The sequence below is a fragment of the Pogona vitticeps genome, chromosome 1 (genome assembly GCF_051106095.1).
Source record: "Pogona vitticeps strain Pit_001003342236 chromosome 1, PviZW2.1, whole genome shotgun sequence".
NCBI classification, from domain to species: domain Eukaryota; kingdom Metazoa; phylum Chordata; class Lepidosauria; order Squamata; family Agamidae; genus Pogona; species Pogona vitticeps.
Window position 1 is genome coordinate 117,520,925 of NC_135783.1, and position 13,248 is coordinate 117,534,172.

Sequence of the window (13,248 nt, forward strand, 5' to 3'; positions counted from 1 at the left end):
GTGCTTTCCAACATGTATTTTGAGTAGTAGCACCCAATTTTTAAGGTAAATACATTTTAAAAATGAAGTCAATAACTGAGTTTTTCAGAGCTATTATTTATTTCCTTTACCTCCACTACATAATGAATCAGCTTTCTTCCTAATCCTGTTCTACTCCCTTCATATTTACAAAGTCACCTTTAATTAAGCATTGGAACAAGATAAAATTGAATTCCATACTCTTAACATTTCGATATTGCCTATAATTGATAACCTTCAAAATCTGTCTATTGAATTATGAAAGAGCATGCCACATTGCAGTTGGTTAGATAGCTCAGAGAGGTGGGCATCTGGCTGTAGAACCAGAGGTTGGACGTTCAGTTACCTACTGTACCTCCCAGGAGAAGAGGAAGCCGATGTAGCCTTGGGCACAAGAAGGGAATAGCAAACCACCTCTGAATACAAGAAAACTATGGAAAGGGTAATCATAAGCTGGAATCAACTTGATGGTACATCGTTAACATTATTGTCATTGTACCACCCTATAAAGATAGTTTTATCTGGGAGTGTTTCAGTATATGCATACAATAATTTCAGTACAAAATGAGACTTTTTCCCCAACTACACAAACATTGAAACTCACAGCAAATGTATTCACATTCAAGCTGAGACTGAAGGGAAGACCAGTGGAGTGACAAGTTCTGCCAGTGTAGTTCTGTAGGATCACCTGCTGTAACTCTTGTGCATGCAGTGATTTCCATTGTGAAAATGCTACTTCTGCTTATGTAGTGAGGCACTGATGTCTCCATTTACAAGTGCCAAGCATGCCAAATAGCTCATACAATAGACCACTGTACAACCAGCTTGACACTACTGGATCCAGGTTTTCAACTTTAAAACTGTGAATCCAAGACTAGTTATTCGTAAGTTCTGGGAGCTTCTCTTATGACAAAAAAGATGGTCCCGGCCTTCTAAACATGTTTTCATATATTTAAGCTGGGTGGATGGTGTTTGTGTGTTGACCTGTTTGATGTACCATTGCTGAACAGGCATCTGGAAGGAGTTTAGGCTTTTTTACTGAGCTTTACAGAGAGCTTTTCTGGGTGCATGTAAGATCCAGAGTACACGTTATATGGTGCTGTTGGGGGTGAAGGAACTGAGCTGCATAACCTTATAGTCACCAATTAACATGCACTCCCTGCTAATAACAAAGAAATAGTTTACTGCAGTACTGAATACAAGAACAGTTTATTTCTTAACTCCTGGTATCTGCAGGTTCTTATTTCCTGTCACCAAAAGATTAAGTAATTGAACATATGAATATGGAACATTTGGTCAGCATTTCATCTCCTCTTTGAACCCAGCTACCTCAGCAGCTATGGGTTATCAGAACACATCCAGCATATGATCAAGGACTCTTTCAAATGTGAAATACTAGTAATCAATATCATCATTTGTCTTTTTGTGTGGTGGTGGTGAGGAAATCCATCCATGCATGATCCTGGGCAACCCAGTCTTTCTCACAGCCAGTGCCATTACTATCTGCATGCCATTAAGGCTCTCTCTCTCTCTCAACCAGGAAATATAATTATGATGCAGAGGCTGCTCTGTCGTCATCTCCACTTGTTAAGAAGCATAAACTTCTTTTATTACCAAAGGAAGAAAGAAGAAAAGTCTGTGGACTATGTTCTCATTTGCTATAAATTCAACCAATGCTTAAACCACATTTATGTCAAGTCACACTAGCTGAAGGCTTAGAGCTGTTTCACACACACAAAGCTGAGGAAGGAGATTTTTCATTTGAGAACATGTCATAGGGAACAACTGCCTATTAGAGGACCCTCTACTTCTATCATATATCCATATTGCAAACATATCTTGAAGTATAAGATGTAGATTGATTATATGAATCCATTATAGGCTGGATCCAAACTTATTTTTAGTTTATTCTAAAAGGCTTTCATGGCCGGGATCCAATGGTTGTAAGTTTTTCGGGCTATCTGACCATGAGGTTTTTCTTCCTAACATTTTGTGGCCAGCATCTTCAGAGGACAGGAGTCAGAACTCTGTCTGTGCTCTGAGGCAGTTTGTGGGATAGTTGAGTATTTATAGCTGTGGGATCAGCTTTTTGTCCTTTTCAGGAGATTGGGTGATTATGGTGATCAGCATGTTTTTTGTTGTGGGTGTAACCAAGAAAACGCCAAACTGAAGAGGAAAAACAGCCACCCACAAATAAAGTATTTCTGCCATACATCAAAGGGGCCACTGACTGCATGCGGAAACTTTTGAAAAAACACAACCTACAAACAGTATTCAGACCCACCACAAAAATACAACAAAGATTACCGTCAGCAAAGGACAAAAGGGACCCCCTCACGACTACAGGAGTATACCGTATACCTTGCAGTTGTGGCCAGGTATATATTGGAAGCACAAAATGAAGCATCCACACCAGAATCAAAGAACATGAGAGACACTGCAGACTAAAACAACCAGAAAAATCTGCAGTAGCTGAACATGCCCTGAAACAAGCTGGACATGAAATTCTAATTCAAAATGCAGAAGTACTGGACAACACCAGAAATCATTATGTTAGACTGCACAGGGAAGCCACTGAAATCCAAAAACACCAACAGAGCTTCAACAAAAAAAGAAGAAAGCCTAAAACTCAACAACGCTTGGCTCTTAGCACTGAAAAACACAGCCTGCTAAAGGTCAGCAAACTCTACCCAGCCACAAGGACCAGTGATCACTGCACACCAAAGACCAGCTAACAACACCCATTAATCACTGTGACAGATCATATCTCCCCCTTATCAGAACAATACACCCACAACAAAAAACACACTGATTACCATAATCACCCAATCTCCTGAAAAGGACAAAAAGCTGATCCCACAGCTATAAATAACTATCCCACAAACTGCACCAGAGCACAGACAGAGTTCTGATTCCCATCCTCTGAAGATGCTGGCCACAGAGACTGGCGAAATGTTAGGAAGAAAAACTTCCAGAACATGACCAGATAGCCTGAAAAACCTACAACAACCATTTATTCTTAGTTCCTGATGTGGTTGGAAAAAAGAGGAGAAGCTAGTACTTTCCTCTTTCCCCTTCATTTCTTTTGAGAGGGGGTAGGAGACCACTCAGAATAGCCCTGAGAGTTGCCACTGGGCACTGCTAGAGGAAAGGAAGACCAAATGATTTGTCCCTTTAAACCTCTTTTTATAACAAGAAGCCTCTGCAAGATGCCAGTTCTCTCTGTAAGTGGCAGCCCTACTTTTGCAGAGTGGAAAGTCCAGAAAAACATAGGATCCAAATCTATGCTTTTAGTATTTGTATTATGGCATCAGAATTTGGAAGTACTGTACTAGGATTACTGATATTAGCTACAACACATTATTTATGGTGGATAATGAAGGCATAATGACACCCTTTTTGCAAAATAATGACGAAAATAGTAATGTTGTTACTTTTACCCTGCAAAGGTAACAATTTTTACTTTTCTTCATTACCTTTAGGTGGCAAACTACACTTTCAGGGACATTTAGCAAGGATTCCTTCCCTCAATTTTAGGGCACTTACTTACTTTTACAGATAAGGTAAAGGTAAAGGTCCCCCTTGACATTTAGTCTAGTTGTGTCCGACTCTAGGGCGTGGTGCTCATCCCCATCTCCAAGCCTTAGAGCCAGCGTTTGTCCATAGACAGTTTCCATGGTCACGTGGCCAGCGTGACTAGACATGGAACACCGCTACCTTCCCACCAAAGTGGTACCTATTTATCAACTTGCATTTGCATGCTTTTGACATGCTAGGTTGGCAGGAGCTGGGACAAGCAACGGGAGCTCACTCCGTCGTGTGGATTCGATCTTATGACTGCTGGTCTTCTGACCTTGCAGCACAGAGGCTTCTGTGGTTTAACTCCACATCCCTACACTTTTACAGATGTATTTTTTTAAAATAAAATGTAATAACTAATAGGAAAATCTTCAGGAATTATAATAGCAATTATTTTTTTCAGAACTAGGACAGCAACAAGAATTTCTTTTAAAAGTTATGTTCTGAGCTTTGTATGTGGTCCTGATAGAAATGCAATTGTTTAACAGCTTTTCAGTTCTGTTACAAATGCACTTACTTGGTAGTTATTGATGAGAAAATATGATTATGCTCAGACTGCACTTCCTGTGTGTTGTTGTTGTTTTTTTGGGTCACATCATACACATTCCCTCCCATCAAAGTTGGATGATAAAATGCCTTCAATGTTGGTTGAAACATCCTCTGCAATTTATGATTAAAAATGTCTTTTTCCATTCCTAATTACCCTTTTAACCTCTTCTTGTTTGTTTCTGAAGATCTTGTATACTCCCACCCAAGTAGACAAAAGTAATACGTCAACATCTTTGACAGATCGTGGATTTTTCTGAGTGGGAGTTAAAACAAGTGTGCTCTCTGTACTGTTCAGAGCCAAAACTGGAGGTGTTCTTCCTTAAAGAAAGAAAACATAAGTATTAAGTGTTTTATGGGAGGCTATGCTATAAAGCTGCCACCAGCTAAATGGGGTTTAATACTATTCGTTTTCCAGCATCCAAGTATACAGTAACAAATATCTTATTGATGTAGTCTTCAAAAATACATTCCAAGTTAAGCATTCCTACACTCCACTGGTACTAAAGGTTAGAATGTTTGCTTCTTTCATTTGAGGGACATGAAAGTACTCAGTTCTAATGGAACATATTCTTCTTTTATTTTATTTTAGCTGGGAACTGTCACTAAGGATATGTCTTACAACTACAGGTATTTAAGATGCATAGCTTGTTTGATAAATATCAGGTGCAACATATGCAATTGCAATGGGTAAATATCTATTTTAAATATATTCAAAAGATGTACATTCAGGAATCTAGGTGACATCCTGGAAGTGTTCCTGCTCTGCATGCCACTACAATGTTTCCTCTCAATTCCATGCCAGCGAAAGAGGTGAATTTTGAAACACTGTATGAACCATCTGCAAACTGCAACAGCTTCTGGGTGTGATTTTACAGAAGCTGCATTAACAGAATAACACAACTTCTGTCATTTCTCAAAATGTTTCATAGCTCCAGTGGTAAAAGCTGAAGACATCACGGTCAGCAGTAATCTACTCATGGATTTCAGCAAAGTGCTGTAACCGAGAGAACAAAGCAGTCACTGCAGGTCTTAGGAAGTAAACAAGGCACAGAACTTTCTGTGTATGTTGCCTTTATGACCTCACAAGGAAAGCAAGCTGTTTTCAGCAGCATGTCACTTTCAAACAAATCAGTTCCTGCATTGGCGACATTGGTGAGGGTTACAGGATACAAAGAGACTGACATTTCATTGAAACACACTGGATGGGTCTTTAAAAAAGCAAAAGCAAAGCGTGCTGCTTATATACCGCCTCATAGCGCTTCAAGCACTCTCTGGGCGGTTTACAATTTAATTATGCAGGCTACACATTGCCCCCCCCCCCCAGCGAGCTGGGTACTCATTTTATCGACCTCGGAAGGATAGAAGGCTGAGTCAACCTTGAGCCGGCTACCTGGGATTTGAACCCCAGGTCGTGAGCACAGTTTTAGCTGCAGTACAGCGATTTAACCACTGCGGTAAAGCCAAATCATGGCAAATAACAGCTTTCCCGACTTTCCAATGGACTACTCCTCTGAGGATGTCCACACACATCCCTGCTGTAAGAGAACACTCTTCCCCCATTTTTGCTTGGACCATTTGGATTTTGCTCAAAGCAACAACTGAGTGTCTAATTCACCCTTTTTCATCATAACCTTGAATCCTGATGTCCCAGCATTGTTCCAAAGTTTTCTGCCTCTACTTAAATCCTTGCTTGCTTGCTGCTCCCAGAAGGACGGACATGCATAAAAGGAAATGCACAAAACATGGACATCTAGACACAGAGGGGGATTAAATATGTGATCACCACTGGTAGAGATAACAGGTTTATTACATGTTATATTGGCCACTAAGGTGGATCCAGAGTTGCCCTTCCAAAACAAAACAAAACAAAAAACAGGTCTCTCTCCTTGCTTTTACAAGGGCTCTAATCCAGGAGAGACTCCTAGTGGAGAGAGAAGCCAGGTGATCTTCATTTTCACCAGGCCCCTAGTGCTCCCCAAAAGATAGCTTTCCAGGGCCATAGGACTCTCCAGGACAGTGCAGAAGATGGTTTAGGGGATGACAGAGGAAATGGATCTGAAATGGTCTCTCTGCCTCCCTCCAGTGGAGGACTCTGTGAATGGCACTCCATTATAGTAGGTCTAGATTTAACTCATAATTTCTTCACATATTTGTCCCTGCACCATGACCCTGCTTTTAAAATTATTTCCCTTTTAATATATACATTTGTTCCTTCTTCTTTCTTTCTTTTTGTAAAGATGTCCTAAACAAAATAACAGCTTTATCTTCTAGGGATGAGAGACTAATAAAGTTGTCATTCCTAGATAGGAAAAGGAAGTTGCCTACTGCTGCAAGAATTTGTTTAAATACTGTGGTGATATATCTTGTTATTTTTAATTAAACATTGCCATGACAACGCTTGTAAGTCTCCCTTCTGATGAGGGAGGGTGAAAGATATTTCATTTTGAGCCGCCCCTAAACCACTGATTAGGGAAGTCTTTAAATGTCTCCCCTAATCTAAAGTTATGCAAGTGTTGTTGATTGTACTCAGGACTCCTCGTGGCTGTGACATAATTTTGGTAGCTGCATTAAGATTTTAAAACTTCTGAAGTCCTCTTTCATTTTATTCACACAACAGCCCTATACAATAGGTGAGGTTGAGAGTGAGTGATGATCTAGCGAGCTTCATGGCTGAATGGTTATTTGGACCAAGGTCTTGGCCGCAGAGTAGTGAGTCTGACCAGTGGTATTACATTTGTGTAATACATGAGCCAGGGAAATAAGTTACAATGGTGGACATTAAAGGATGGCTAGATGCCTGCACCCACTTCCTTGTTCACTGTTAATGGAAAAGGGAAATCTGGATGTAAGGTGAAATTTTCATTTCACTTTTGGATGCAAAACTGAAATGAAAATTCCTTCCAGTCTATAGATTGTACTTGTAAACAGAAGACTGGAATGTAAGAGTACGTGGAGGAAAGACACATCTGCCATCTCGTCGACTGTTTCAAGAGGGGACCATTTCCGGTGCTCTTCTTCCTCTGTATGAGAAGTGTCTGTGCTAGAAAGATGAAAGCACTGATCCTATGAATAGCAGCTTTCATACAGTCTGCTGCTCTTTGCAAGGATCTCTGGAAAGGATAACTTTTGTTGTTTTCTTCTATACAACTTTTATAGCAACACTAAGTGAAATCTTATCTTTCGCAGTCTTGATATTTTGTTTTTTAGGTAAGGGCAATGGGGAAAAAAAGTAGCCAAGACTAGTATTAGGAAACGACAACAATAGTACAACATACACATTAATACAGCTGAGCATTCGAGGAAAAGAAATGGGAGGAGAAGTTTATTGGCTGAAGAACTACACACATCATTGTTTAGATCTGCCATGTTCAAAGTCAAAATAGATATCCAGAACAACGACAGCAGGGAAGAGGAGGAAAAGGAGGAAGTATAATACTTTTGGCCATAATAATCCTCTCAACTTGTTCCTGACAGGAGATACTTTCCTCTTTCCTTCTGTGAGAAGGGCACCACATGGCATGTATGATGGGATACCTCAGAATACTTCTCCCCCTGCTATTTAATCCTATTTCCTCATGAGACTGACAACTAGGAGATTATATAAACATCCATCATACATTTACTGGAAGAGGCATTGTATATTTGCCTAAAATATTCTAATTAACCTGCTATTACTGACATAAACTAGAGCGGTGAAAAATGCCACAAACTTTTCCATCTGAATACAATTCAAGCTGTAGACTCTGCTGCCAGCTACTTCACACTACTAAAGGGATTTATTGTTGCCGCCGGGATGATAATGTACTTGTTTTCCAGATGGGATGTTTGGGTTGGCTGACATTGCTGACTATGACATTAGCTGCAAGGACAAGTTTGATTGTTTTGACTATATAATAATGATCAATGTTCCATTTGTGCCAAATCTTTAAATAGCAAAATCCACTGGCCTGGCTTGCCATTGGTGAAAGGGGAAAGGGGCAGATCAGTGATCCAGAGCTTCCCAGGCCCATGTACTACAAGTCACTGCACTGACAGGTTAAATTCTGAGTAATCCAGGTTCAGATTTGACTAAGTTTATTGCATCTGGGTCTAACTTTCCTTTGCAAGGTTTTTGCAAAGCTAAACAGTGCTAAGAGTTCCTTGCAAAGAAAGGGCATGAGGAAAAAAAAGTCTTTAACAGAGATACTGTAACTGCACATCAATCAATCAGTCTGTCTGCCTGCTAACATAGACGCCTGTTCTTTAGACCAGTGGTCCCCAACCTTGGGCCTCCAGATGTTATTGGACTTCAACTCCCAGAAATCCTGGCCAGCAGAGGTGGTGGTGAAGGCTTCTGGGAGTTGTAGTCCAAGAACATCTGGAGGCCCAAGGTTGGAGACCACTGCATGGTTCTTAACCTTGGGTTACTCAGGAGTTTTGGACTGCAACTCCCAGAAGCCTTCACCACCAACTGTGCTGGCTGGGGTTTCTGGGAGTTGCAGTTCAAAAACATCCGAGTAACAAAGGTTAAGAACCACTGCTTTAGACCACTGGTTCTTAACCTTGGGTTACTCAGGAGTTTTGGACTGCAACTCCCAGAAGCCTTCACCATCAACTGTGCTGGCTGGGGTTTCTGGGAGCTGCAGTTCAAAAACATCCGAGTAACAAAGGTTAAGAACCACTGCATTAGACTACGGATGTAAATACTACTTAATTTTTTTTCTCATTAATGGTATTTTTCTGAATCTTGTCATGTGAGACTCCTGAGACTCTCCCCTACATGAACAAGACTTCCCAGCTTCCTGCAAAAATGATTCTGACTCGCCAGTCCCATCTATCTATCTATCTATCTATCTATCTATCTATCTATCTATCTATCTATCTATCTATCTATCTATCTATCTATCTATCTATCTATCTATCTATCTATCTATCTATCTATCTATCTATCTATCTATCTATCTATCTATCTATCTATCTATCTATCTATCTATCTATCTATCTATCTATCATCTACCAACCGACCGACCGACCGACCAACCAACCAACCTTCTTTTTCCTGCTGTTTTGGGGAAGAAACTGCCAACTGCTGTGCAGCATAAGGCTTTTTCTAGAAAATCTCGCACAGAAAAAAATGCCAGTTTGCGAGGGAACTGAAATAATCCTGTACAGTTTGGTGTCTACTTTTGGAACATGATGACCATGAAGCATCTGAGGAATCTAGTGATACTTCCTGTGAGAAATATTTGCCAGAAAAGAAAAAAAACTTGCATAGGGGAATATTGCTATAAAATGCTTTACCACTGGAAGCTCTGCCCAGTGGTAATGCATTGGTTAGACAAATCGTGCTTCTAATCATTTATCCTTCCTAGCAGCAGCTGTCTTTATCTTTCTAGCAGTTTTTGCTGTACTACTGTAATATTGTTTTCTGCCACGTCACTTTAGGTTTTTTAAAATGTAAACTGTTTTAAATCAATTAGTTTGTAGACTGATGGTTGTTGTGGGTTTTTCAGGCTCTTTGGCCGTGTTCTGAAGGTTGTTCTTCCTGATGTTTCGCCAGTCTCTGTGGCCGGCATCTTCAGAGGAGTGGAGTAGGAATTCTGTCCATGCTCTATTGCTGTTTGTTGGATAGTTAAGCATGGACAGATTTTCTACTCCAGTCCTGTGAAGATGCTGGCCAAACATCAGGAATAACAACCTTCAGAAAAACCCACAACAACCATAAGATCCTGGCCATGAAAACCTTCAAGAATACAGTTTGTAAACTGATTTTAGTGATTTTTAAAGCTCAAATGTGGTCTATAAATCACTTCACAGCATAAACTTGTACAAGTCTGTCCACTCAAATGTAGAAATCCTAAATTCAGTGGGACCTGCTCTAAGTGCCTATAGGTTTTGTGGCTCAAATACATATATAACAGATGGGGGAAAACTGCCCACACCACGTGGACCCCTGGTTTCCCTGCCTCAGTTACAAACTGATAACTAATCGTTGTTGTTGTTTAGTCGTTTAGTCATGTCCGACTCTTCGTGACCTCATGGACAAGAGCATGCCAGGCGCTCCTGTCTTCCACGGCCTCCCGGAGTTGGGTCAAATTCATGTTGGTAGCTTCGATGACACTGTCCAACCATCTCATCCTCTGTTGTCACCTTCTCCTCCTGCCTTCACACTTTCCTAACATCAGTGTCTTTTCCAGGGAGTCTTCTCTTCTCATGAGATGGCCAAAATACTGGAGCCTCAGCTTCAGGATCTGTCCTTCCAGTGTGCACTCAGGATTAATTTCCATCAGAATGTATAGGCTTGATCTCCTTGCAGTCCAGGGGACTCTCAAGAGCCTCTCCAGCACCACAATTCAAAAGCATCAATTCTTTGGCGGTCAGCTTTCTTTATGGTCCAGCTCTCACTTCCATACATCACTACAGGAAAAAACCATAGCTTTGACTATTCTTGTCATGGCAAAGGGGCTTGAGTAATTCAGAGAAGCTATGGGCTATGCCATGCAGGGACACCCAAGATGGACAGGTCACAGTGGAGACTAAACACAATCCAGTAGGAATTGGCAATGCAACTCCAGTATCTTTGTCAAGAATACCATATAAATAGAAACAAAAGGCTAAAAGATATGACACTGGAAGATGGGACCCTCAGGTCGGAAGGCGTCCAACATGCTACTGAGGAAGAGCGGAGGACAAATACAAGTAGCTCTAGAGCTAATGAAGTGGCTGGGCCAAAGCCGAAAGGACGCTCAGCTGTGGACGTGCCTGGAAGTGAAAGGAAAGTCCGATGCTGCAAAGAAAAATACTGCATAGGAACCTGGAATGTAAGATCTATGAACCTTGGGAAGCTGGAGGTGGTCAAACAGGAGATGGCAAGAATAAACATTGACATCCTGGGCGTCAGTGAACTAAAATGGACAGGAATGGGCAAATTCAATGCAGATGATTATCATATCTACTATGGTGAGGAAGAATCCCGTAGAAGGAATGGAGTAGCCCTCATAGTCAACAGAAGAGTGGGAAAAGCTGTAATGGGATATTATCTCAAAAATGATAGAATGATTTCAATACGAATCCAACGCAGACCTTTCAACATCACGATAAACCAAGTTTATGCACCAACCAACAATGCTGAGGAGACTGAAACTGACCAATTTTATGAAGACTTACAACACTTTCTAGAACTGATGCCAAAGAAAGATGTTCTTCTCATTATAGAGGACTGGAATGCTAAAGTAGCGAGTCAAGAGATAAAAGGAACAAGAGGAAAGTTTGGCCTTCGAGTTCAAAACGAAGCAGGGCAAAGGCTAATAGAGTTTTGTCAAGAGAACAAGGTGGTCATCACAAACACTCTTTTCCAACAACACAAGAGGCGACTCTACACATGGACATCACCAGAAGGGCAGTACCGAAATCAGATTGATCAGATACGTTCTCTGCAGCCAAAGATGGAGAAGCTCTATACAGTCAGCAAAAACAAGACCTGGAGCTGATTGTGGCTCTGATCATCAGCTTCTCATAGCAAAATTCAAGCTTAAACTGAAGAGAGTAGGAAAAAACACTGGGTTAGCCAGGTATAATCTAAACCAAATCCTTTATGATTACTAATCATCCATAGTCAAACACTGCTAGGACAATTTATCCTTTCCACTATCTCACCTTACACTGAAAATAAGCATTGAATAATATCTCTTTCTTTCACACAAAAGTGAAAAGATGCAAACCTCCTTGCCTACATGCGCATCTATATGTCAAAGTTTCAAGTTCAAAAATTCAAGGGTAAATAAAGAAGGAAAATGCATTTGGGGCAATCCTGCAACAGATGACCATGAAACACTCCCATAGGCCAGATCACAATTACCAGCATATCTATTAGTGAAGCCGTCCTCATAGCCAGATGCTCTTGCTGCTGCTCGGTCAAAACCTTGCCTTTGGGTCTTAAAATGCCAATCAAGACTTTTGCTATAACCTTGTGTACCATTTCTTCACTTGGAAGAGGTCAGGGAGAAGACACCAAATAAAAGTAAGGAGCACTAGAAGCTTTTGTTTCCAGCAGAACAGCTTCTGCCTGCTTTTATTTACTTTACACCCTGAACAATGGAAAGGCATAGTACTATTGAGATCCATGTCTGCTGGCAAAAACAGATACTTTTTTGAAAAAAGAAGGCAATCATTTCAAAGGCAGGCGGATAAGCATACAGATACCAGCCCTCATCTCAGCAGCTGATTTTACCTGTATGTTTGAGCTTTCTTTTACAAGCAACCCAATAATGAAAAATTAAAGAACCAGACAACTTTTTGCCATTTCCTTGATTTCCATTACTGCACTGTAGCCTTAATAATGCATCAAGTCAGGCAGTATAACATCCCAAACCTGGAAACCAGAACAATTATTTCCAATGCGCTTGAATGTGAAGCGCGAACCAGTTCCACTGGATTTAATTAGGTGGTATAAATAAGATGTTCTCCAGAGTTAAAAGCAGGGATGCCTCCCTCTAAGGTAGGCATCTTATGTACTTTTAAGTAGCACTTAGTTCCACTGGACTTATTCCTAAGTAAGGTCAAGCTCTTTTTAGAAACTTATTTTAAAGCAGAAATTCACTGTAAACTAGGAAAGGATGTCCTGAACATTGAAAGTATAGATTCTGTCCATCAGTTAAATGAAAGGCAAGGCATGTGACTGTAGGATAAACTATATGTTACACATAATATGTCTGCATTGATTCCAGCATACCCTTTGTGTGTTAGAAATGAGACTAGGAAAGACCAAGATTATATCCAAAAGGCATATCATTAACACTGTAAGCTGCCTTGGGTCCTTTTCAAGAGAAAGATGGGGTAGATATAAATAAGCAAATAAACAGCCAGCAAGCAGTAGAGGATTTGCTTTAATTTCCTATACTATAGGTGATGTGAAAAACTAGTGTAATAATCAGATACTTTCAGTACTTAAGGAACTCCCACTTCTGATCATGTGCTACTCTCTCTAAAATATAGTTTGGCACTAAGAAACAGTGAGAAATGATCGTGTGACACTAAAGCACTTACTAAGCATCAGGACTAAAGAACATGCATTTTCATATGAGCCTGGTATATGATTTTATGTATTGGTAGATGAATTACTAT

At 40.5% G+C, this 13,248-nt stretch overlaps 1 protein-coding gene across 5 annotated transcripts in view; it reads right to left on the minus strand.

Moving 5' to 3' along the window:
• Positions 1–13,248, minus strand: part of ADGRB3 (adhesion G protein-coupled receptor B3) — a 585,030-nt gene that overhangs the window by 188,299 nt on the left and 383,483 nt on the right. The window lies entirely within an intron of this gene.